General features: G+C 47.3%; 1 protein-coding gene across 6 annotated transcripts in view; it reads left to right on the forward strand.

Moving 5' to 3' along the window:
• NECTIN1 (nectin cell adhesion molecule 1) overlaps positions 1-25,121 on the forward strand; it is a 195,974-nt gene that overhangs the window by 23,644 nt on the left and 147,209 nt on the right. The gene's annotated exons all lie outside the window — the stretch shown is intronic.

Genomic DNA, 25,121 nt, shown 5'->3' on the forward strand with positions numbered 1-25,121 from the left:
GCTCAGGGCAGAGGTGGAGGGAAAAGGGCAGAGGAGGATGCGTCTTATCAGTGGGTCAGGGAGACGGCGGCGGGGGGGGGGGCGGACGCTGGGCCATGATGGATTGATCCTTGGCTAGAGATGGCAAGGTTGCCCGCTCCCATTAGCTCTCTTCAGGGCCATCTGTGTGTTGTCCCTCCTACCTCTGCATGCTCCGCTCTCGATAAGAGCCCCGTAGGAGCCAGCTGACCTTGGTAGCCTGAAATGCAGGCAGGGGGTATGCAGGATGGCTGCTTCTTCCTCCTCGGAAGGACAAACGGAGAGGAGGGGCTGGCGTGGTTAGTAGGAGCACAATCCATCAAAAGCAGAACGGAGGCCAAGGAAGGAGGCAGGGACCGGCCAAGAATTGTTAAGGTTGTGCAGATTGTGGGTGTGTCTTGTGCTACAGCTCCTGAGCACATTGGAAGAGCCCTGCTGGATCAGGCCACTGGCCCAACTATTCCAGCGTCCCTTTTTCATAGTGGCCAACAAGATGCTTGTGGGAAGCCTGCAAACAGGACCCCCAAGCACAAGAGCTGCCTCCTCTCCTGCGTTTTCCAGCAACTGGTATTGAGGAGCCACTGATAGCCATATCCTCCGTGAATCCTCTTTTAAAGCCATCCAAGTTGGTGTCTGAATCTCTGCCTCCTGTGGGAGAGAGTTTCATAGTTCTTTCACTGCAACAGGGATGGTGAGCATGGGATGGACCCTAGTAGGACTGGGTAATAATCTGGTTTTCAACATGATGATATATCACCAGGTAAATATCGTAATACACCAATAAAGCATGATGTCTGAAATAAGGGTGGAACTACGCAAAGGCGAACAGTAGGGCTGGGCGATATCTGATTTTCAACTTCGTCATATATCACCAGCTAAACCTCGTGATATACTGAAATGTCACAATGAAATAAGGATGGAGCTATGGAGAGGTTTTGGCTGCCTTCATTCTTTTTCCCACATTGCAATTTTTTTTGCATAGCACACACACACACATCATGATTCACGATATGTTGCCGGGTCAAAAACTATGAAACCGATATGGACTTGAACACCCAGCCCTATACCGTAGCTCATTGGCAGGTGTCTGCTTTGAAAGCCTGGAGAGGCCCAGCCAGTCAGAGCAAATAATACTGAGTCAGATGGGCCAATGGTGTGGCTCAGTATTAGCTAGCTTCATATGCTGCTGTCGCCTTCTGGATGTTGTTGTTGTTTCATTTAGTCATGTCTGACTCTTCGTGACCCCATGGACCAGAGCACGCCAGGCACTCCTGTCTTCCACTGTCTCCCGCAGTTTGGTCAAACTCATGCTGGTAGCTTCGAGAACACTATCCAACCATCTCATCCTCTGTTGTCTCCTTCTCCTTGTGCCCTCCATCTTTCCCAACATCAGGGTCTCTTCCAGGGAGTCTTCTCTTCTCATGAGGTGGCCAAAGCATTGGAGCCTCAGCTTCAGGATCTGTCCTTCCAGTGAGCACTCAGGGCTGATTTCCGTAAGAATGGATAGGTTTGATCTTCTTGCAGTCCATGGCACTCTCAAGAGTCTCCTCCAGCACCATAATTCAAAAGCATCAATTCTTCAGCGATCAGCCTTCTTTATGGTACAGCTCTCACTTCCATACATCACTACTGGGAAAAACATCGCTTTTACTATACGGACATCACTACTGGGAAAACCATAGCTTTTACTATGCGGACCTTTGTTGACAAGGTGACAACTCCCATCACCTCTGAGCATTGGCCATGCCGGCTGGGGCTGATGGGAATTGGAGTCCTGCACCATCTCTAAAGGGTCTCTGGTTAGCCACTGTGTTTTTAAGGATTGTGGGGAACCTCAAGAGCCAGTGGCCAGCAGGCTTCACATGGCTGTCCACAGTCACCTAGGGCTGGTCATCATCTCCTGAGCAGGAGACCGAAGACAGCAAAGGTAAGAGAGTGGAGGAGAGGAGGGGGCGAGCAGTTGCATGAGGAAGGGGTCAGCCACAGGGAGGGAGCGACCCATGGAGATGTGGTGAGGGTCTGGGTTTTTGCTGTTCAGAATATGGCAACTCACACATGCACAGAAAAAACTGTCATATGTCAAATTCTACCAGGACTCTGGATGAACTTATCTAGTGTAAGCCAAAGATTCAGAGTTCTCTCGGCAGTGATAGCCAGAAATAATCAGAAAAATAAGTGACCCTGGCATTATTTGTGCAGCTTGATAAGATGTTCTGGTGTATCTGCTGTGCAGCTGTTGCAGAACTGCTTGCTTTGAGGGTTTCCTATGCTGTGAAAGGAGACCTTCGTTGAAATACTTATTTGTTAATATTTGCATGATGAAGAATTGAAAGACACAAGAACTGAACTGTATGCCTTTGTTGTTCAACCCTCTGCTGTGTGTCAGAAAAGACGTCTCACAGAAGCACACAACCTCTTCCATGTTAAGGGAGCAGCACGCTGGAGATCCTTCAACCCCCCCCCCCCCAAAAAAAAACCCAACAACACTATCCTGTCAGACCCACCCCCCGCCAGGTGTCCCTAGTTTCTAGGGATGCTCCTGATTTAGAAAAACCGTCCCAGTTTCTGATTTGACCCCAGAATGTCCTGCTTTTCCTTAGAATGTCCCTATTTTCACTGGAGAAATGTTGGAGGATATGGAGTTTTCCGACCCCCAAGCCTTCTGAAAGCAATTCTGTATTGGGGAGCCTTTCTAATGTTTTATTATGTTTTTATATATGCTGGAAGCTGCCCAGAGTGGCTGAGGCAACCCAGTAAGATGTGTGGGGTATAAATAGTAAAATGATCATTATGAAATTGGATGTCTCTATTTTCAGCGGAAAAATGTTGGCGGGTATGTTCTGAGTGGGACAGAATCATTATTGTTGGACCTACATGCATCTTCCCGGCAGCACTCTTGGGATTTTGCGGGGAGAGAATTCCTTTGTGATGCTAGCATGTCACGCTAGCTCTAGCACACAGAGTGGACAGAGCGATCAGCTAATCTAACTGGAGATTGGTGACCTGGTTTTTATCTTATGTGTATCCCCCCTCCCCCATGTCTCTTCCCAAGAAGCTGCTGGAGTGATAGGCGTCTGTTTCCCTGCAGATGCACCAATTGTGGGGCATTGTTCAGCCCTGGGAGATGAGAGGGAAGGAGGCATGGAGGATGTTAGCCCTGGGCTTTGTGTAGGGTGGAAAGACCAAGTAGTGCGCACCCTGGGCTGCCTTTTTTTGCTAGAGCTGGGTGCTTTGCATCCTTCAGAAAGGGGGAGTTGAACTCTCCCTCCCCCCCAACCCCACCACACCCCAATGTAACCCCATCAAGTAAGGGTGCACTTTAGTTAGGTCATTTTAGACTCTGGATTTGATGGTTGTGTGTATTTGTGTATTTGTGTGCTCGCATAGGTGGGGTGGGCTTTCTTTAGATGGCAGTGTGAATGGCATTGTTAATAATAATAATAATAATAATAATAATAATAATAATTTATTTATATCCCGCCCTCCACAGCCGAAGCCGGGCTCAGAGCTGCTAACAACAATAAAAGTAACACAGCATTCTAAAATCAATTCATTCTAAAATCAATTCAAAATCAAATTAATGGCAACCATTTGGCTAGAATTCTGTGAGGATTACCGAAGGAGGGGGTCAGACTGTGCCTTGGCCAAAGGCCTGGTGGAACAGCTCTGTCTTGCAGGCCCTGCGGAAAGATGTCAAGTCCCGCAGGGCCCTAGTCTCTTGTGACAGAGCGTTCCACCAGATCCTTTGGGGTATCTGAGCAGTGATTTGAACTCAGCTCTCCCTGGTTCTATACCAGCATGTTAGCCACCACATGATACAGGTTCTCTGTGCACAGAACAATGGTTTGCGACAAGGCTTCTGCTATCAGCCCCAGCCAGCATGACCAGTGGTCAAAGGTGATTTGAGCTTATTTTTATTTTAATTGTCTATTGCATTTATATCCCTCCCCAACCTCGTTTAACCCCCACAACAATCCTGTGAGGTAGGCTAGGTTGAGAGGCAGCCACTGGCCCAAGGCCACACCCAGTCAGCTCCATGGCTGAGTGGGGATTTGAACCCAGGTCCTAGTATTGCACTTACCACTCTCAAACAAAGAGTCCCAAACATCTGGAGGGTGTTACGTAGTGCCATTTATTTTACTTTAAGTTTCAATGTTATAACCCACCCTGGGACCTTAGGGTGACGTGCTAGTAATTAAGAACAGCAGTAGCAACAACAAGAAGAAGTGGTACCATACTTGTCTTTTCTGCCTGTCTTTAGAGTGTTGAAAGCATTTTGTGCCCATTATCTTGTCATCCTTGCAGCAACGCTGCAAAGTAGGTCAGTCTTATTAGCTCCATAATGCAGACGGGCAAGTTGAGCCTGAGAGCGGGGTGCAGCTTGCTCGAGGCCGGCGACTGAGTTCATGGCAGAGGCGAGATTCGCACCCGCAACTTCTCCACCATAGCTTGGCCTTCCAGCCACTATGTGTGCTGGCTTTGTGGTGAGCAGTCCCAAAAGCAGGAAGCCGGGACTGTGCCCCTCTGAGCTTGCGAGCTTCTCCTCGCCTCTGCTTTTTGACTAGCTTGTTTCACGTGCTTCCTGCAGCAGCCTTGGAAGACTGGGAAACAGCTTATTGTTTTACAATGCCAGGCTGAGATAAAGCCATTTATGGGGAAAGAGACAAATGCTCATCTGTAGCCTTCAAAGCTTCACATAGGAAAACAGAAGCACTCCAGCATGCATGACAAGCAGGCCTGATTCTTCCACCAAGGCTGCTACCTTATGCACACTTAGATAGGAAGGCTGTTGCTGTCCTATAAGACTTCTCAGAAAACATGCATAGGAGCTGCCTGGCTCCAGGGACTGATGCTTTTGCTCCCACCTCCTCCTGCTCAATATACATTGCTTAAGGCTGTTTGCTGTATTGATTTACCCCGAAACCGCCTGCTTTCTGTTAGTAAATTGACCACAACACACACATGGGGCAGGTATCAGTGGGTAGGATTGTAGGTCTAATCATGTTATACATTTGCATTGCGTTCCATTGCATTCCACCACCCACAGTTCTAAGTGAGGCTTTTTGCATGTGGACATATTTACTGTATTTTTATTTATTTATTGCATCGATATGCCACCTTTATCTTCCAAACAGCTCAAGGTGGTCTCTGTGGTGCTCCTCCTCCCCATTTCATCCTCACAACAATCCTGTGAGGTAGGTTAGGTTAAGAGATGGTGACTGGCCCCAAGGCACCCAGTAAGCTTAGTGGCTGAATGAGGATTCAAACCCTCGTCTCCCAGGGCCTAGTCCAACACTCTAACCATTATACCACACTGCTTCTCCCTAATGCAGCCATTCCTAGTATAGTGCCCTTGATGACTGTGGGGCTGATAGGAGTTGCCCTCAGAAACCTCTGGAGGGCATCAGGTTGGGAAAAGTTGAACTTGTTGGATCGAGGCTGGATAGTAGCTCCCTTGCTGGATCAAACGTGGGTCAATTGAGTATCATCCCCCCCCCCACTGGACACTTCTGGATTCTCACAAAATTATGAATGACCTTTCTTATTTAGCCCTAGTAATTACCTGGCAATCCAAGGTATACTACCCCTGAACTTGGCGGTTCCATTTAACTATCATCGCGGACAGCTATTGATTAAACAAATTCAGCAGCATGTATTTCCTCATTCTAGAATGCGGGTAACCTAGGATAAGGATTTTGTCTTTTGTTCCCTGGCAGGGTGCTGTGTGCAACAGAAGGAGATTAAACAGGTGGAAGCTTTTTTCCCCTCCACTGCTTCATCTCTGCACTAGGGAGAGCTTCATTTATCTTAACATTCAGCCTGTGTGGCAGTTGTTAAAACTGCCCTACCCAGGGCAGGGTGGCGGGATGGCAGTGATGGCAGTGATATTCTGGAAGAGCCATTTCACACCCCCTGGAAATGCCTTCTAGCTCTTTAGGCTAGTGGGTTGCAAACATTTGGCCTCCCGGAAGATTATGGACTCACAACTCTCAGTTCTGGTCCGCATGGTCAGGGATGATGGGAATTGTAGTGCAGCCACACCTGGAGGACCATGAGTTCTGTATCCCTGTCCTCAGCATTTGCTTTAGGAAACAAGATTCCATGACGTCATAGTCCTAGAGTGAACCTGGGCCAGCAGCACCACTGGCTGGGCCCACAAGATGAGGGATGAATCTCACCTCCTTTTGTTTAGACTTCGGCTCAGGGAGTCATCAGTTGGTGAGAGAGAGTGGCTGGAGAGAGAGCAAATGTCTGTGGGAAATCAAACCCCCAAAGATTGCTTCTTCATTTTTCAGTTTTTGGTTTGCAAACCAGATTGCGGGGGGCAGGGGGATAAAGACGTGGGTTTCTGCTGGAACTGCAGGGTTTTGTTCTCGATGTGCACACCTGGACTTCCGGCTGTCACTTTGCTTTCCTTCACTTCTGACACATCATCCATCTTTTTGAATGTGTACTTTAGTACTGCAAGTTTGATCTTTGCAGATCAAACGTCGCAGGGCAAGCTTTCATGTCTCTTGGTATCTGGTGAAAATCAAGTTCCTTTTCCTCCCAGTAGAGACAGTTTGTAAGTTCAGTCGTGAATCCTTTGAGTGAGGCATATGTAAATAACACCCTCTTTGGTGGGGGTTGGACTGGGTGAATCTCCTGCAGGCTCCAGTGCCCTGTGTTTGCCAGGGACAGACCCTTTTTCCTGCCACCTCATTAATCCTTGCCCCTGTTTAGGGTTTTATTCACCCAGAGGTCATCCAGTCCAACCCCGATGCTGATGCATGAAAACCACTTCTGTAGTGGCCATCAAACTCTGCTTTAACATCTCAAGGAAGAGACCCACACCTGCTACTGTTATAAGCAGCTTTTATCCTTAGGAATTCCTTCCTAACATTGACTCAGAATCTCCCACTTTTAATTTAATGCTAAGAGTTCAAGTCCTGCTCTTTGGAGCAGCCTTCCTCAACCTGGACTCCAGCTCCCATATCCCTGACCTTTGGCCATGCTGGCTAAGGCTGATCGGAACTGTAGATCTGGAGGCACCCCCTTTGGAAGGCTGCAATGGGAAACAGATCTGCTCCAGCACCTGTAAAACAGCACTTTAGATACTTGGAATTGTATCTAAAGTCTAGTTGTCCCTTTTAATTGCCTTCATGACAGTTGGGCCTGGCAAACTATTAAAAGGTCCCTGGACTGCACAGCACCGCGGTTTGCGTGGAGCACCTGAGATGAGGTTGAGCTTGCCCCTTCATCGTGTCCTGTTTAAGAGGGGATCACCCAAGCTGCCTTGTGCTAGGCACCCCTAAATACCAGAACCGGCCTACAATTTATGCCATTTACCACCACCAATGTGCTCCAACACTCTGCCTTGCTGGAAGTCCATTAAATCGTTCCGTATTAAGACGTGGAGCCATTCCCTTGCTGTACGTTCCAAATCAGAATTCGTCCAGTTTTGTTATTCTCGCTCCTCTGTTTGTTTTCATTGAAAGAGTCATTTGTCAGGCCAGATTAGGCTGCAAATTTAGTTTCTCTTCAAAAGGAGCTTGTCACGAAGTCTGCCAGAGAAGAGACCAGCAAAACAGGGAAGCGGTGGGGGGAGGAAAGATTTCCCCTTCCCTCTCCTTAGCGAAATGTTGTTGGGGAAAACAACCCAGCGAGAGGAACAAAAGAAAATGTATGTTTGCCTAGAGCCTTCTAGGCTTAGATGTGGTGGATTTATGCAAGCTCCGGAGAAGGTGAAAATGAAAATAAGCAAAGCAGAGCAATCTCCAGTGGCAGCTCCAGATTTGCATCGATCAGTTACCTTGCCTGCTACACAGATGAGAATTAGCTGCTTTCTCATCTAGCCGATGAGCTCTGTTCAACTCAGGAGCTTGTAGACTTCATCACCGTAAGAAATTGACTCAGTTAAAGATACCATGTGGTCTTCCTCTCTGGTCCAGTTCAGCAGATTGCAATTCTCCGCTGCTGCTACCGGAATAACCTCCTTCCTCTTCAACCATGAGGTCTAGAAGCCTTGTTAGCTTTTACCATGAAAGCTGGAATACAGTTCTTTACTACTAGCAAAATGCCTGCCAGGTGATGGGAATGTTCAAAGGCAGCTAGTTGCCGGCCCGTGTTCATTTATGACACTTTGCTTCCAGTAAGCATACTGTTTGTCCCTCGTGTGAGGCTTGTTGGTTGCTAGGCATGCAGATAGGTATGAGGGGAAGCTGGGGATAGGTGCGGTGACTGCTGATCAGTTCAGCCCTGGAGTTCAACCCACCACATCTACAGGTAGGATTGGGTGTTCCCCCTTGCCAGAAAACCCAGACAGCTGCTGCTAGTCAGTGCTTGACAGCACCCAGGTCAGGGATCCATTGTCCCTCTCTTCCTATCCACTTTGCATCATTTTATAAGCCTCTTGTCTTTGCTGACCTTGAAATCTTTTATCCTGTTGTGATGCTTCATCCCTTAGGGTGTGACTTGACTCGCTCGCTTGAGTCACACGGAGTGCTTGGCGCTGCGGGTGCAGTTGCGCAACACACTTTCCCTCGTACTGTACCCTGCACTTGCCTAACTTGTCTAGGATGGACGGATGGAGCCTTCCTTGCAAAGACAGGTTAGACCAGAAGGACCACAGGCTGGTTCCTTTACAATTCCCTGATTTCGCACTGAGTCTCTCCTGTAGTTCATAGGTTAGCCTGGTCCTTCACACAGTGGAGGAGTGGCTACCCCTCCTCCTCCTCCTCCTCCTCCTCCTCCTCCTTCTCCTCCTCCTCTATGCAGATGATGTAATGCAGCTTTCCCCAACCTGCCAGGCAGAACTGAAGATCCTGGGGCAGCCAGGCTAGGTTAGCATTGGATCATGGTTTCCTGCCCTTTCATGGTCCTCAGAGCAGCACCTTCCTATCCGCTGCAATCCAGCTCCACCAGTTGCTGAACTGCAACTCCCATCATCCCTTGCCATTGGCCATGCTTGCTGGGGCTGATAGGAGCTGTGGTTCAGCAACATCTGGAGGGTTGAAGTTTCCTCACACCTGGGCTAGACCATCCAACGATATGACTTGGAGTCAGGCAGCTTCTGATAATGCAAGAAGAGAGAGAGTCAGTGTGGTATAGTGGTTAGAGAATTGGACTAAGACCTGTGAGACCAGGGTGCAAATCCCACTCAGAAATGAAGCTCACTGGGTGACCTTGGGTAAGTCTGACCTACCTCATAGGGTTGTTGTGATAATTAAAGGAAGAAGGGGAGAACCATGTTTCTCCTTGAAGAAAAGCTGGGGTATAAATATAATCTACCAAAAAAGTGTCTCGAGTGGACTTAATCCAACAGTGCTCCAGAGTTTTTCACCTGCTACTGTGTGTTTTCTCCTTGTTGAGTGAAAATGATAAAGTAAACCAGAGTGGCCTTCGCAAAGCTGGTTCAATATGTCACTGCGAATCCACAATAACTTCTGCTTTTACCCACTCCTGGTCTTTGTGAGCAAAGCAAACAGGAGGCCTTAAAATGCAAGGCTTCTTGATTGTTGTTATTATTATTTTTAATAATGGAATTGATTTTTATTTTTAAGTAGCTCGTCAATGGGCATTTAAATGAATCAATTCCCTCCGTGGCTGAAACAACAGCAAAAAAGCAACAGCAGCAGAAGAAGGGGCACTTGGGTTCCTTATCCCCTTGAAAAGCAAAGTTCGTTAATTGGCTTTTAATCTGAGAAGCTGAGCGCTTGTTTGGAGTCTGTATTGAATAGTAATAGAGGATAATATCTTTCCTTTGAGTGATGAGTTATTTGATCTCCGTGCGGCAGGAAACTTGCCCATCTGTGTTCAAAATTCAGGTGGGGAGGGGTGGGCATTGGCTCGGAGCCTGGATGGAGAAACAGCTGCCTTCTCCCTTTCTCCCTCCCCCTTCCCCAACCCACTTCCTACCTATAATAATTAGAACCAAGGCCAGGAAGAATCAGGTTTTGTCTCTTTGTCTGGTGCATTGAAAGATGCAAGGAGAAGCTGTGGGTGTGGTTTAGAATCATAGAATCATGAATAGTGGAGTTGGAAGGGACCCCAAGAGTCATCTAGTCCAACGCCATTGCAATGCAGGAATCTCAACTCAAGCATCCATGGCAGATGGGCATCTAACCTCTCCTTAAAAACCTCCAATGAAGGAGAGTCCAGTACCTTCAGAGGGTGTCCATTGGACTGCTGATCAGCTCTTGCTGTCAGAAAGTTCTTCCTAATGTTTAGGTGGAATCGCAGTGGAAACATCAAGCCAGGAAGGATGTTGTGACACTTTGGACCCAGGGCAAATGTTGTCCTGGAACCAGCCACAGTGAGATGCCTCAGTCCTGGTGCATCCGCACTACAGCTGGGCGATACCTGGTTTTCAACATTGTGATATATCACGAGGTCTGGAATAAGGATGGAGCTATGTAGAGGCATTGGCTGGCTTCATAGTTTTTCCTGCATCGTGTTTTTTTGCGTAGCATACTCTCTCTCTTACACATACACACGTGCATCATGATTTGGGATATATTGCCAGGGCAAAAATTACATCTGAAACCAATATAATGATATGCACTTTAAACCAGTTTTTGTCCTTAATCTGAACAGACTTAGAGTCATAGAATCAAAGAATTGTAAAGCTGGAAGGGATCCCCAAAGGTTTTCTAGTCCAATCCCCTGCAATGCAGGAATTAAGACTTTGTTCTTCTTTGCCCCATACAACGATGCTGCTTTTGGCCATGGCCAAAAATGTTCATGGAAAGGACCTTTGCACACACACCTTTCAACTTAGCTCTGCTGTACACCCACCTGTTTTGTCACTGCGGGACCACATGTTCTGTCTTGTTTCAGAACTCAAGAGCGCCATCCCTGTGGCCTCTACAGCACTGCAAAGGACCTGGATCAATGCCTCTCTGTCCATCCTTCCTCCGCTATGATGGAAAACACACATGCGCCTGTGTGTGCAAATCCAGAGAGCATGAGAGCTTACCTACTCCAGTTTTACAACCAGAATAGAATAAGTCAAAGTAAAGCTGGTTCAGGCAGATGTTCTCTCTTTGCATCATTTATTCCAACGGTGTGGTGTCATTTCCCCACTTTTCTGGTCACACAAAGTGTGGGGAGGTAGGCTGTTTGGGGGGAGGGAGGGAGGGAGGGAGAGAGAATACATATCTGATTAACCCTTTGCCCGCTTTTGAGCCCAGACTGCTCTTGTGGAGACACACAGGTACCAAGGTTGTTAAGTGAGAGGGGTCACTGCGAGCCGAGCTTGAATCAATGAGAAGCGACTGGCGTTTTCATCTGGTCTCTGCTGAGCTGTAAATATTTCATAAGGTTCCTGAAACTGGCTTGGCCGGGTGGTTGAATCTCCCTTCCCCTCCCCTCCCTATCTACTTCTTTATTTTCCTCTGTTAAAGACAGGACTGGGTTTTCATATCCTTTGAGATTGCCTTCAGTTAAATCCTCGGCTCCATCCAGAGCAAATTCAGTGGGGTTGGGAGTGGAGACTGGTGGGGTTTTTTGGTGTGTGCTACTAGCTGTTTTTAATTGGGCCCCGGCGTCCATTTCGGAAAGCCTAATCACCATACTGTACCATCCTGTACCACGCTGGGCTGATGCAGCTTATTCTGCTTTTCGTCCTATTGTGCCGTCTATTAAGCAAAATTGGGTTAGCTGGAGGAGAGACTTCAGGTTGTCCGTTTCACTGGTCAGATAACAGCCAATTAGTTTTAAAGCATTAGCATTGTGAGAATGCTGAAAATGAGCATCGACAGGTGAGATGGCGGCAACATTAAATTGGATAGTCGTTGCTGCAAAACAGTAATGTTGACTTCAGAATTGATGTCAATGATTTTAAAACACTATTAATTAAATACCTATTTCACTACCTTCAGCTCTGCTCTTCCCACAAAGCCCATCTAGTCCAGCATCCTGTTCTCACAGTGGCCGTTCAACCTGCAAGCTGGACGTTGGTGTAAACACCCTGGTCACCTGTGATTCCCAGCAACTTGCATTCACAGTTTTATCTTCACAACAACCCTGAAAAGTAGGCTAGGCTGAGAGTGTGTGACTGACCCCCACAGTAATGCAAGTGCAGGGGCACCTTTGACCCTCCAAGTGTTGCTGGACTACAACTCCCATCATCCAGGAAACCAGTTTCCTCTAAGAGCGCCTGAATGTGGCCTGCAACCACCAAACTCAAGAACCTTGGCTGGTAATTACTTAAATTTCCTGTATCTAGGGAGGGTTTCTTGAGGAGTGATTTTACCACTGCCTCCTTCAAGCAGGCAGGGACCACCCCCTCTCGAAAGGAGGCAAGAATCGCTTCCCTGGCCAGCCAGCTGTTTCCTCCCTACTAGTTTTTATCAGCCAAGAGGGTCAAGGGTCCAGAGCACAAGTGGTGGCCCTGAACAATCCAAGCAGCTTCTCCACATCCTTAAGCCTTACTAACTAAAACTCATCCAACACAACAGGACTTGACAGTGCTCTGAACACCCTTTGAGATTCATTTGCTGAGATTCATTTGGAGCCAAGATCATGGTGTAGGCAAGTGATTTTATCCTCGAAATTCTGTTCAAACAACTCACAGCGAGCTACTGTTGGCTCTACCTCCTTTGGGCCAAACAGTAAGAAGCCCCACACTACCGGAAAAGCTCTGCCAGATGGCACAAGTATGCCTTCTTTGCTGCCTGCCTTCACCACCACTAGGTAGGCTCAGTGATGAGCCCTCACCAGTGATTGATTGCATTTGACCAGAGTTTTCCTCCAGTCATGTTTGACCTTTTTTTCCTCACCCTAAGCTCTGGAGTAACCCAGGGACCCAAGTGGGCTGCATGAAGTGGGAGAGGGCATTCATGTCAGTGGCTCCAGCCATTTGGATATTCCAGAGGTTGCGCACAGCAACTCCCCCTCCTTGATCCTCAAGTCTGCCCTGATGCTGCACTGAGTACCCAGGTGGGCACAGCTGGGTGAGACCAACCACACTTTGCTCACCCATCCAGGTGTCAGTGATACAGACCAGATTGGCCATCTCATCCATGATCAGATCATGGATGAGGAAGGTCTTATTCAAAGCCAACCTGGCCTTCAGCAACAGCAGTCACAGACCCGAGGGCTGGCTGATGGGACAACCACAATTCCTCAGGTTGAAGGAGGGGCTGGCACACAGCACAGTCACTAACTGCCTGTGTCATGTGCCTCTTACTCAACCTGCCCTACCCCATACAGTGGTAACTATGGTTGCGAACGGGAACCGTTCCGGAGGCCCGTTTGCAACATGAAAAGAGCGCAACCCGCAGTGGCGCATCTGTGCATGCGCGGGTTGCTATTCACCACTTCTGTGCATGCACGTGACGTCATTTTGAGCTTCTGCGCATGCGTGAGTGGTGAAACCCGGAAGTACCTTTCCGGTATTCCGGGTCGCCATGGGACATAACCTGAAAGAACGTAACATGAAGCGGACGTAACGTTAGGTATGACTGTACCCCCCTTTGCCCAGAACTACTGTGATTGGGGTCACCCCAGCTCTCCCCAGCTCATCCCTTCCCAGGCACATATTATGTTCCTTAATTTTAAGAAAACCAAAACCCTGAATTTAAAAATATACAAGTTTAAAAGCAGTTATTTTATTATTTTTTAAACCCAAAACATTAGGGCAGCAATAACATCAACAGGAACTCCCCCCCCCCATACCCATTAAGCAAGACTGCAACCCAGGCAGATCTCTAGGTTGTTATTCCACAGAGTGCTCTGCTTCTGTTCCGCTTCCACAGTCCCATTCCCTGGAGGAGCAATGTCCCTGTTTGCTCTTAGATGACTCTGGCATGCTGCTGCCCACGCACATAATTTTGGGCACTGCTCAGGCTTCCCTCGGTCATGGTCAGAGCTGGAAACATTCGAGTCCCATCTGTAACTGTTGGCAGTCGTCTCCTGCCTCCATTTCCATCTGGACGCCAATAAAGTTTACGGGTCCTGTATTAATGATGAAACAGCTACGGAGGAGAAACAAATGGACAGAGGTCTATGATGGAGCCGGCAGAAGGTCTCAGCTTCAATCCCCAGCAGTTGATGGGAGTGAGATGTCGGGGCTAAGAAAAACCCCTCTCTGCATGAAGCCTTGTGGAACCCCTATAAGTCAGTAGTCATGATTTCGCTATCGGCATCCTTCATCCTTGGATTTCTAGAGCAACATCTCCCATCACCTCTCATCATCAGCTAAGTTGGCTAGAGAATGTTTTAGTCCAGCAACATCTAGGGACTCAACAATAAAGGATGCTAGGATGGGCAGAACATCAGAGGCTGCCTTAAACCAGCAGAGACTCTTTGCCCACCTGGTCCAGTATCGTTTCGTCTTTCAGATTCCTCTCCATTGTTTCAGGCAGAAGGTCTTTCCTGTCCTCTGCTTCCAGGGATCCTTCTAACTGAAGTTGCTGGGTATTGAGCCTGGGGCCTTCTGCATTCAAAGCACATGCTCTCACCACTGAGTGATGGCCCTTCGCCACTGCTTGGTCCCCTCAACCAACCAATGCACACGCTCCAATGCTTCAGAGATGAGATATGAGATTTGCTTGAAACATATCCATTCTCTTCTAGGATCAGGCCCTTATTCGATACATGGATATAATCAACATAAAGAGTCAGACTGTAAGGGTGGGGTGGAGGCCTCTGTTACTGAATAACTGCTGAATGTGACAAAAGCAATTAACAAACATAATAAATACAATGATTTTGTTCTGCTGTGGTTTGCTAAACCATCGTGAAAGCTCCCAAGTGTCAGGCACCCTGGTGTTCCTGGATTTTTGAGGATGGGGGATCAGCAGGTGCCACAATCCCAGCTGGAGAAAGGAAGTTCAAAATCTTGGCCAGCATCTGAGCTGAGTATAGCACCTGCCTTACAAAACATTCCATGAGAGCAACTGCAGCTCTGTGGGAAAGAGGTGTGCTGATGTTTCAATGTGTGTTGCACAGAACAGATAATGGGAATTTTGGGGACCCTCAGAGAATGATGGAGGTGGAGGCTCCCATGTTTATGTCTGATTTCACTCCTGTTCTCCCCCCCCCCCCACTATCTAATCTGCTCAGTGTCAAAACCTTCCCTCTAGGAGCTTTTCCTTGCTTGCTAACAGGGTATGCATGCTTTAGAGCGGCTTCTTTTATAAAAGGATTCACATAGCTTCAAGTGTTCGAAAATGCAAATCTGGACTGCTCCCATGGCAGAATGAGAACTACCCCAATTCTCAACACACACACAATAAACTTGCAAGATTGGTTTGACTGAGAGATAACAATTGAGGGTCAACCAGAGAGCTGAGTCAGGATTCGAACCCAGCTCTCCCTGATCTTAGTCTGGCATGCTGTACGTAGTACAGACCAATTCAGTATGCTAAAGATGGGAAGCAAGACTGGAGGGTGATTAAAAAATACTTTGCAGAGCCTTCAGGGATGCTGTGCAAAGACTGACCTTGGTGTCCTCCTTCTCCCAAGTATCTCAAGCAAAAGAGCCTTTGTTCTCAGATGCCTGACGATATTGCAAAACACAACATTAAGGAATTAGCATTGCAAAATATTACGATCAAACTTTATTATGCTGTTTCCAAATCTCGACAGCTGTTCCGTTCTCCTGCTCTCTCTTTCCCTGTCTCTCCAAAGAATCACATATTTCTGTTACAAAGAGAGAGAGAAGAAAAGGCAAGCCGATTAATAATCATTCCCATGAGCAAATGTGGGTATCATCATTTGGCAACAATTAAAAAATGGCTTTTCCCTTGACTTCTGCCGTGGCTTACACCACCTTTGAAGAGAGGTTTTGTCTAGCTGGCATGGGAAAAGCTACATAAGGGCCACATAAATCATTTCCCAGCTGTGTGCCCAGGCACACTACACTTCTGTGTGGGGGAAACGTAGTCTGCTGTGAGAAATAAGTTAGCAGAATAATTAAAGGCTCCTCTGAGCTCACAACAACCATCAACAGGAGGCTGCCTGCTATGTCCCCATGGCTTCATTGGTCTGGCCCCGCCTCCTTGCAGTCAGACTCTTCCAGGGATGGGTAATGCTACATTAGGTCTTGTGGGATCATTCAGTCAATCCCAAGGCATCCAGAAGTACAGCAGAGTCACACCCACCCAAAGGAGGTTGCCTGTTGCTTCTCTGCATGAATCACTGCTTTGTAGTAGCCATGTCGCTGAATGTTGTGCTTTCCAGCTTGGGGACTGAATTAGATCTGAGGTGGATACTAGAGACCCCAAAGATCTGAACAAGGATTCACTCCGTGCCCTTTCTATCCACTTCCAAATCCTTTCCTCCTCTCATCAACTTATCTTTCTTACTGCTCTGGTGGCGATGGGAGTAGAGGAAGGAAAAGAGAACTCTTTCCTTCTCTGGTGTCTGGCGTAGACTCAGCCCATTTGAGATGGCAATGCTTTCATGTTGCTCTCTTCAAAATGTGGCCAAGCCAGCCTCTCCCTGTTACATTTTGGGTATTTCCTTCTCTTTCTGCAGAACAAGGACCCTGGACCTCTGTCCCCTGGCAGCTCCACCAATAGAAATCACCCATAATCTCTTGAAATCCACCTCACTCGCTTGCTGTGTGTGTGTGTTTTGATCCTTTCCCCCACCCCCTTTCTTTTGTGTGCTTGACAATTCGAGTGCCTGGGCTGCGAGAGGCTCCCAGGGACACAATCTCTGAGGCCATCCATCTTCCCTCCTAAGGTTTAGGATAGACTCTGCTTCTTTGAGTGATGGGCTGGACTTTGGAGAGAGATGGGCGGGGCAGGGGAGACAGAATCCTTTTATCCTCCTGATGGCCGGCCAGCTGAGGGCAAGGAAGCATTAGCAGACGCCACCTGCACCAATGACACAACCAGTGACAAGGATGGGGGTGGGTGGGTGGGATGAAGGGAGGGGGTCTGGCTTTGTTCTTTGACATCCCTTGTCTGTTCAGAGATCCTTTGCCAGATCAATGAAGGAAGAGGCCACATTTCCCCCCCCCACACACATTCAGGAGAAACCGTACACACCACTGGGGAGAGCTGATGTGGCACAGTGGTTAAAGTGCTAAAAGGCGAAAGATCTGGATTCAAATCCCATGAAGTTCACTGGGTGACCTTGGGCCAGTCACCCTTGAGCTCCTAGGGGAAAGGTGAGATATAAATGTAATCCGACTATCAATCAATCGCTTGCAGGCAGCCAGCTACACAAGGCTGAGCGCGTTTAGAAATCCACAGCAAATCTCCCTCTTGTCTTCTTATCCCCTGTGGCTAGCTTCTGGACCCTTCCTGGCCCCCTCCTCTAAATTCCCCAGCTCACCCCCCTCCCCTTAATCCCCACAGCAAATCTAGGGAGGACTGCGGGATCCAAATGACAAGGCTTCCACCCCCTTGCCTACAACAACACAATTACTCTCCTTAAGTCTAGGGTATTTCCCTGGAGGGGTGCTGCTCCTCAGCCCCTCTGCCAACCCAGCAACCAACCACAGCATTTTTGGAGTCTCTGGTTGGGCTTCAGACCATCCCTAATCCTTTCCCACATATAAATACAGCTGGAGATGGGGGAAGAGGGGCGGGGAGGTGCAGGACAATTTGCCTTGCATTTCTGGAGTCCAGATGATGAAAGGGGGGTGAGGACCGAGGCTGAGACTGTCTAAATCCTTTTTGTGGAGAGGGATGAGGCCTTATACTGGGGTGAGGGGCAGGCTTCTTAACCTCACAGGGTGGGTCAGCACAAAGAAGGAAAGAATGGAAAGGAAAGGCAGACTACAGACCCCGAAATCTGCACAGCACAACTGACTCTGGATGGGGAGAGAGGGAGCCTCCAAGATCCCATCCAACCGTGGCAATGAGACGGAGCTGTGAATAGAGACGAGGCAGCGTAGCAGAGTGGCTGGAGCATGAAGACCCAGCGCTAGGTCATCCTGGGTTCAAACCCATGCTAGCCAAGAAGCTCCACCTGATGTGTTGCCTCGAGTTGGTCCCTAGCTTTCAGCCTAACCAGCCTTGCAGGCATAGCTGTCAACGTTTTCCTTTTTTGAAGGGAAATTCCCTTATTCCATATAGGATTCCTCGCAAGAAAAGGGAAAAGTTAACAGCTATGCTTGCAGGTTTGTCGTGCAGATTAAATGAGCAGGAGGGGGTGCTGTGTAAGTTGCTCTGAGCTCCTTGGTAGAAAAGTGGGGTAAAAATATAGCACAGGCTAGCATGAATGCAAACTGCTTCGGTGGGTTGGCTTGAAGCAGGAAAATGGCACAGAAGTAAGGGTTAACATGCCTCTCCTGAGGTCTGGATCCCGTTTACTCTTTCCCTATGGAAAGCCAAAGGGAAACTCTGGACTTCTAGTTTGGCTTTTACTAGGAAGGCGTAAGGAGGTGGAGGGAAGGAGACCACTCATGTTCTCTAGCTGTCGGCTTTCCCATTTGCAACGTGGGGATAATGATACTGACCTATTTTGCAAAGTTCTTGGGAAGATTACTATGTTGCTGCAATGACTTTGAATAGGGCTTTTAGTCATGATGACTGTATAATGCCTCCAGCGTTAGGGGCTCTCTGCTCCAATCACTGACGGAACACAACACAGTTGTTCTTGTCAGCTTCCCAGAGGTGTCTAGGTGTTCTGGTCCAGCCCGAGCATCTCCTTGTACCCTGATCCTCAGCTCCCTCAAAGCAAAATGGCTGGACAAAGTAAACCAAGAGGTAGCCAACATTGTGCCTTCCAGGTAGACTGCAGCTCCAGCCAGCATGGTCAATGGGCAGCGATGATGGGACTTGTAGTCCCACCACATCCTGGACAACACCACATTGCCTATGTTGGCTTTTTGTCCATGGTTCTGGCATCAGGTGTGGGCATCCTCTTCACACTATCATTTGCTTTTGGGAAATGCCCCAGGGTACCTGAGTGGAGAAGACAATGAAGTGTGTCTCGACCCACCCGAGAGCTGGTTCTCTTCTGACACCACGTTGCACACGGAGTGAGCCAACCCTCCTCTCTCTCCTGCCACAAGGAGTGGGAATTAGATACAGTGAATAAATGAAGGCACGTTTAATCATTATTATTAATGTGTCAGAACTAATTGCCATCTTCTGGACATTCATCTCTTTGCCAGGTCCCCCATGAATCAATGCAATCTATGAGAATCAAATAGAGAACGGCTCCCATTGCTCCGTGATGCAGCAGAGGTGGGAGATGGACAGGGCTTGGAGCTTGTTCTTTCTTTGTTACGCTGAGCACTAGCAGATGCAGGGTGTGACCTTCAGCAGGGTGGCAGTGAGTTCAGAGCTGGAAGATTTTAAAACTCTTGACAATGTTCCATGTGATCTGGAAGAAATCTGGATATTACTGCATTTTTATCACTCTTCTCTTGTTGTGTATGCAATCATTCTTTAGCCCAGAGGTGGGGAGTGTTATTTTTATTTACTTTTTTGTTTTTGCCCGGAGGGCCTCATTTCCTTCTGGCTTAGCTTCCCTTTGGTCAGAGTAACCAAGTGGGGCTAGTAGCAGAAGCACAACGACTGTAATATTTTACTTTGTACAGTAGGCTTGTTTCTAAACACACACACTCCTCTTTATTCTCCATCCAGGCAAACAAAAATCATTACCAGAGTTCAAGGACACATTCCAGCCAAGCAGAAGCACTTGAGTTACATAGCCAGACCAGCAAGGGGGTGTGGCCTGGGGAGAAGGGGTGTGACTTGAAGATAGTTTTGAGGGCTGCTTGGATAGCTCTGGAAGGCCACATAAGCCCCTCAAGCCTGAGGTTACCCCACCCCTTGCTTTCGGTTAAGAGCTCAGAATCCAAAAGAGCAGATCCCTGAAACCAAAGGCAGGATCAATGGTTTAAAATAATCCATAAAATTAATATACCTTTTTTATTAGTGAGAGGTGGGTGGAGGGAAGCGCAAAAAAAGTTCTGCATAGCTAAGAACTATGCAATAACGACTCCTTTAGGGAATTGAAAATAAAATTAGTCACAGCATGCTCCCTTGTGCACTTTTTGCTCACAAGTAAGTCCTATCGTGTTCAATGGGGCTAATTCCCAGGTAAGTGGATATAGAGTTGTAGCTTTCGGCTGCAAACCTAAGTCAACGAAATTTCCTAAGGAGTAATCCTTGCTGAACACAGTTTTGAGTACAAATGCAGTGCGAGGTTCCAAATCATGCATCCATTTGTGGGTGTGCAAATCCCACAGAAATCCCTTGCTGAGGAGCTGGGTTACTTTGTGAACCCTGACCTTCTGGGATTGCTCACCCGGCCCAGAGCTTACCTGCAGATAAGAGCTGTTCAGCAACTGAGGGGGAGAAAAAACATCTTGCCTTCTCAATCTGACCTCAGCGCCCATATTTAATAATTGAAACGATGCAACCAGATACGACCCCCCGTTACACTGTGCTCTGCAAGATGCTTGTTCTGCCTCAGCAGCTATGTGATGACTTTCCTGCTCAGATATGGGTTCAGGTTTATAACGTGGCAATTCTAAAAAGAAAAAGAACAAATGCTCTGGTCTCGGTCAATCTTACCGCACACTTCTAGGAGTCTCCTCGCCCTCCCTCGCCATTCCCTGTGCATTGGGGCTCAAGGATTAGCTCTGATTTATTTTTTACTGGCAGGGCTTTTTGTTTTTTACATACCACTTCCCATCTGCACCCTGAAGTGGTATAGTCTTTTCTACTTTTTCAGGACTCTACCACCACACCTCCTTCCTACACGTCTAGACTGGGCCTCTTCTGAAATGGCAAGTCTGGGCTGAGATGTTGTTGTCTGCGTGGGAAAACCTCTGACGGAAAACATATTTGTTTGCTTGTTTGTTTGGGAGAAAACTTAGCATCCCTCCCTGCTTCCTTGTGTTACCTCTTCTCCGCTCAGGGTCATGTTGCCACATCAGCCTGTTGGTACTTGAAAAGGTTTTAACAAGGAATGGGAGACCCAGAATAGTAGAAACAACTAGCTCTTCTGGCGTAACATGTGATCGACCTGCGGAACTTCTAGCCGTGGGATTTTGCGCCAACCAATGATCCCACCGGGATTAATACCAATCTTTAATAGGGCAATGTCATCTATCGCCTCAACTTTTATATGCATGCAGATGGTTATCTCACCCGTCCCGAAAGAATTGCAGGGAACAAGAATGCCAAGGTGCTCAAAGAAGTCTATTCAAGACGCCTTTGATGTGTGGGATGGGATCATGGCTTTCACTTGAAAATAAGCCTTATAGTGCAACCTTTTGCATGCTTGCTCCGGTGTAAGTCCCACTGCATTCAGTGGTGCTTACTCCCATGTAAGTGCACGCAGGAAAGCAGCTTGAGCTGCTGGTGGCTTTCTCCTAGGGGCACAAAGACCGAATGTGGTTAATAAGGTAATAAACAATTTATGCTGTGGAATTCTGTGTGTGCTCAGAGGCACTATCCTCTTTAATCCTGCCTTGCTTTTCAAAAATAGTAACGGAGGGGGCTACAGAAACACCAGCCTGCACCGCTTCATAAATCCTTTCCTTTAATACCAGATATGGTTGTATCTAATCTCTAGCTGGGGAAGGGGGGCAAATTCCCTGGACATGCTTAGAGGCACGCCACTTCCATCCTGCAGCATTGAGTTCAGCTTGAATTAAATTCTGCACGTTCGCTGGGACCTCCTGCTAGAGAGCTGACAGTGCAGGCGCTTGGACACACACTCCCTTGGCCACCAAATAGAATTCACTTGCTGCAGCTCCTCCTCCTACCTGTGGCACTGCTGAGAGCTTGGGTGCCGTAGTGGTGAGAGCGTTGGACTAGCACTGCGCAGACCTGGGTTCAAATCCCCACTCAGCCTCGCAGCACGTCGGGTAGCCTTGAGCCAGTCACTGTCTCTCCACTTAAGCCAGGGGTGAGGAACCTGTGGCCCACTGCATGTTGTTGAACTACAACTCCCATCGTCCCTGGGCACTTACCATCCTGGCTGATGGGAGTTGGAGCCCAACAGTACCTAACATAAGAATATATAAAAAAGCCTGCTTGATCAGGATTTTGGCCCATCTGGTCCAGCATCCTGTTCTCCCAGGGGCTAACCAGATGATGCCCATTTTTGGAAGCCCACAAGCAGGACTGGAAGACAAGAGCATTCTCCCCTCCTGCAGTTTCCAGCAACTGGTATTCAGAAGGCATCATGGAGCATCAATAACCTACCCTACAGGGTTGTTGTGAGCTGGAACTGCCTGTGCATTCCCCCCCCCCCAATTTTTTTTATTCATTTTATAACTCAAATAAACAACATAAACAGAAAGACAAACAATACAAACAAATTCTTGTCTTATCCTTATTTCTTCTAAACATGGTTAGGTGAGCTTCCCCAAGGCCCCCCTATCTGATTTTCATGTTACCTCATCTTGAGCAGTTTACATATATCATAATTTTTAACCATTTTTTAATCACACTTACTTTTGCCATAAAAATCTTTACAATTTATCCTTTACAAATAATACTATTTTAAAATACACTATCTTCTACTTCTAACCCTACAGCCTATGTCCGTTTCCAAAGCTATTCTAAGATTTACATATTAACATATTTTTTCAAATATTCTTTAAACTTCTTCCAATCTTCTTCCACCGTCTCTTCTCTCTGGTCTCGGAGTCTCCCAGTCAGTTCGGCAAGTTCCATATATTCCATCATCTTCACCTGCCATTCTTCGATAGTTGGTAAATCTTGTTTCTTCCAATTCTTCGCTAGGCCTGTGCATTATTATTAATTTTTTTGGCTGCCTGGGTAGTCTCCCTTCCCCTGCAACCTTGTGCACAAATATTACTCCAGGAATTGCCTCGTTTTTTGCCATCCCCTGCCTTTCAGATTTGCACAGAAGGGAGAATTTTGCCTACTGCAGCTTCCCCATCCCCAACCCACCTGCACAACCCTCGAAAAAGTTGCAGCAATCAGTCTCCCCATCTGGACCTGGCAGCCAGGTACTCTCAGTCATCTCTGCGGTGTGCCAGGGTGTTTGGGAACCCCCACATCGAGCTGCGATAAGTACAAATTGGCATTATTACGGAGGGGCACGTCGGGGCCTGAGCCAGGGTGGGCGTTTGTCTCGGTCTCCCAGCACCTGCTTCGCCTCTGGTGCTGTCATTTATGGGACGACTCACCATCTTCACCTGCGGAGCATCTCATGCCAACTTCCACGGAGGGATAAGTAGCTCCAGCCATAATTGCGATAATGAGCCAGGCTTACCCCATCCCTCAACACAACCTCTGTGCTTGCCACTTAATTGCTGCGTATGCAGCAGTGAGACATGTTCCAGGTGTGGGTCTTTTTAACCCAAAGCACCACAGTACGCATTATAGGGATGTTTCTTCTGCCAGGAGCGGCAGAAACCCAAACGAGCGCATGGAAAGGAGAGTCCGGCCCTGTTGCGCTCTGCTGGATTCCGCCTCCCTCCTGCTGAGATCAGCTCGGCCAGTTGCAGGATTAGACCCGAGAAGGTTGTTGTGTCCTTTGAGAGCGTGGCAAGTGTTTGCAATGAACGGGGCAGGGCAGGAGGGCTTCCGGGTTTTGATTGCGTTTGAAATGGCAGGAAGGTTTCACTCACCGCATAATGAGAATGTGTGGAAGAAGGGCTGTTTCTGAATTTTCATGGTAATCCCTTTTTCCTCCCTTTTGCTTTCCCCAACCCATTGAGGGTTTTCCTCTTGGGCTGAAAGAGGTTCCTACAAGGATAAAATGTCATTTTTTGGTATAGCACATATCCTTTGACATATCTCCAATGAAAATAGGGACGTCCTGTTCAATAATAATAATAATAATAATAATAATAATAATAATTAACCCATCTGACTGGGTTGCTGCAACCAGTTTTTGTGGCCTTCAGCATAGATAAAAACATAATAAAACATGAAACATTTTTTTAAAAAAACGTATCCATACAGGGCTGCCTTCAGATGTCTTCGAAAGGTTGTATAGTTACTTATCTCCTTGGCTCAGGGGTCACATAGCTGCCATACATTCCAACATTTTTTTGATGGAAACAGGGATGTCCAGTGCTATTTTTTCTAGAAAAAGAGGTGCCAGAACTCAACATAAACATCTCCTTTGTTCTCTTATAATGGCAATGGCACTCACCTGAGAAGTTCCAGAACTGAGTTCCGGTGTGTTCTGGCAATGCAACTCATGACCTGAGAAAAACAAACAAAACCCTAGTGACTAACCAATGTGCCATGAATGAGATCTAGAGCAAGACTAGATCTTCAGCTGAGCCCAGACTAAACTGTCCAGGAAAATCATCCAGAGAGAATGTAAGAAGAGCACTCTATCCCCTCCTGGGAATGAATTTGCCTATTCCTCGTTTAAAGACACCCAAGTTGTGGGAGCCAGTTCCATAGTTTAACAAGGTGCACGAAGAAGTACTTTTTATCTATCCCGAATCGCCCAACATTCATTGGATGCCCGTGAATTCTTGTGTTATGAGAGGAGGATGCTCCCTGTTCTCTAAACTCAAGAGTCCCAGATGCTGCAGTCTGGAGCTACCACTAGAATCTGATCTGCCCATCCTGCTTTTAAAGCAGGAATAACCCCAAGATGCTGCCACAAATACATGAGTTTAACAGCCACCGTCAGTCCACTTTTTGTGGGGTTGCTACATTTCTCTACATTATACCCATAGTGATTCCCTGCACCGGAAAAAAACAAAAGTCCCATCAACATGCATGCACAACTTAATTGAAAACAAGCTTTGCAGTAACAGAAATACTTAAAGGCGCTTTAAAAATTCATTAAAATAATAATTTCAGTTGAGGCAGCAGAAGTGTATGCTCCCGCTGAGGATATGAACAACATCGGCCCAACAGCTTTGTTGACATAGTGGAAAACCATCACCTCCACATGCAAGAAGACCGAGGTCTGCTCTACCTGGCAGTGCACCAGAGATGTTGGGCAGGAAACTTTCCAAGGCTTACATTTTTCTGCATATTTTTTTCCATTTCACAGTTCCATTAGTAACAACGATTGGATGCCCATTGCAAATAAATATTGGCAAGGTGGGCAGTTTTTAATTTTTTTTTAGCTTTTGTTTGCTGAACACAAGTAAAAGGAAAATGGTAAGTTAGATCACTCTTGAGGGGGATCAGAAGAATTTCCAATGCAAACAGAACATTTCCCGATGTAAATTATCCTACTTTGCAAGGGGA

Source organism: Podarcis cretensis (genome assembly GCF_951804945.1).
Source record: "Podarcis cretensis genome assembly, chromosome: 15".
In the NCBI taxonomy this organism is placed as follows: domain Eukaryota; kingdom Metazoa; phylum Chordata; class Lepidosauria; order Squamata; family Lacertidae; genus Podarcis; species Podarcis cretensis.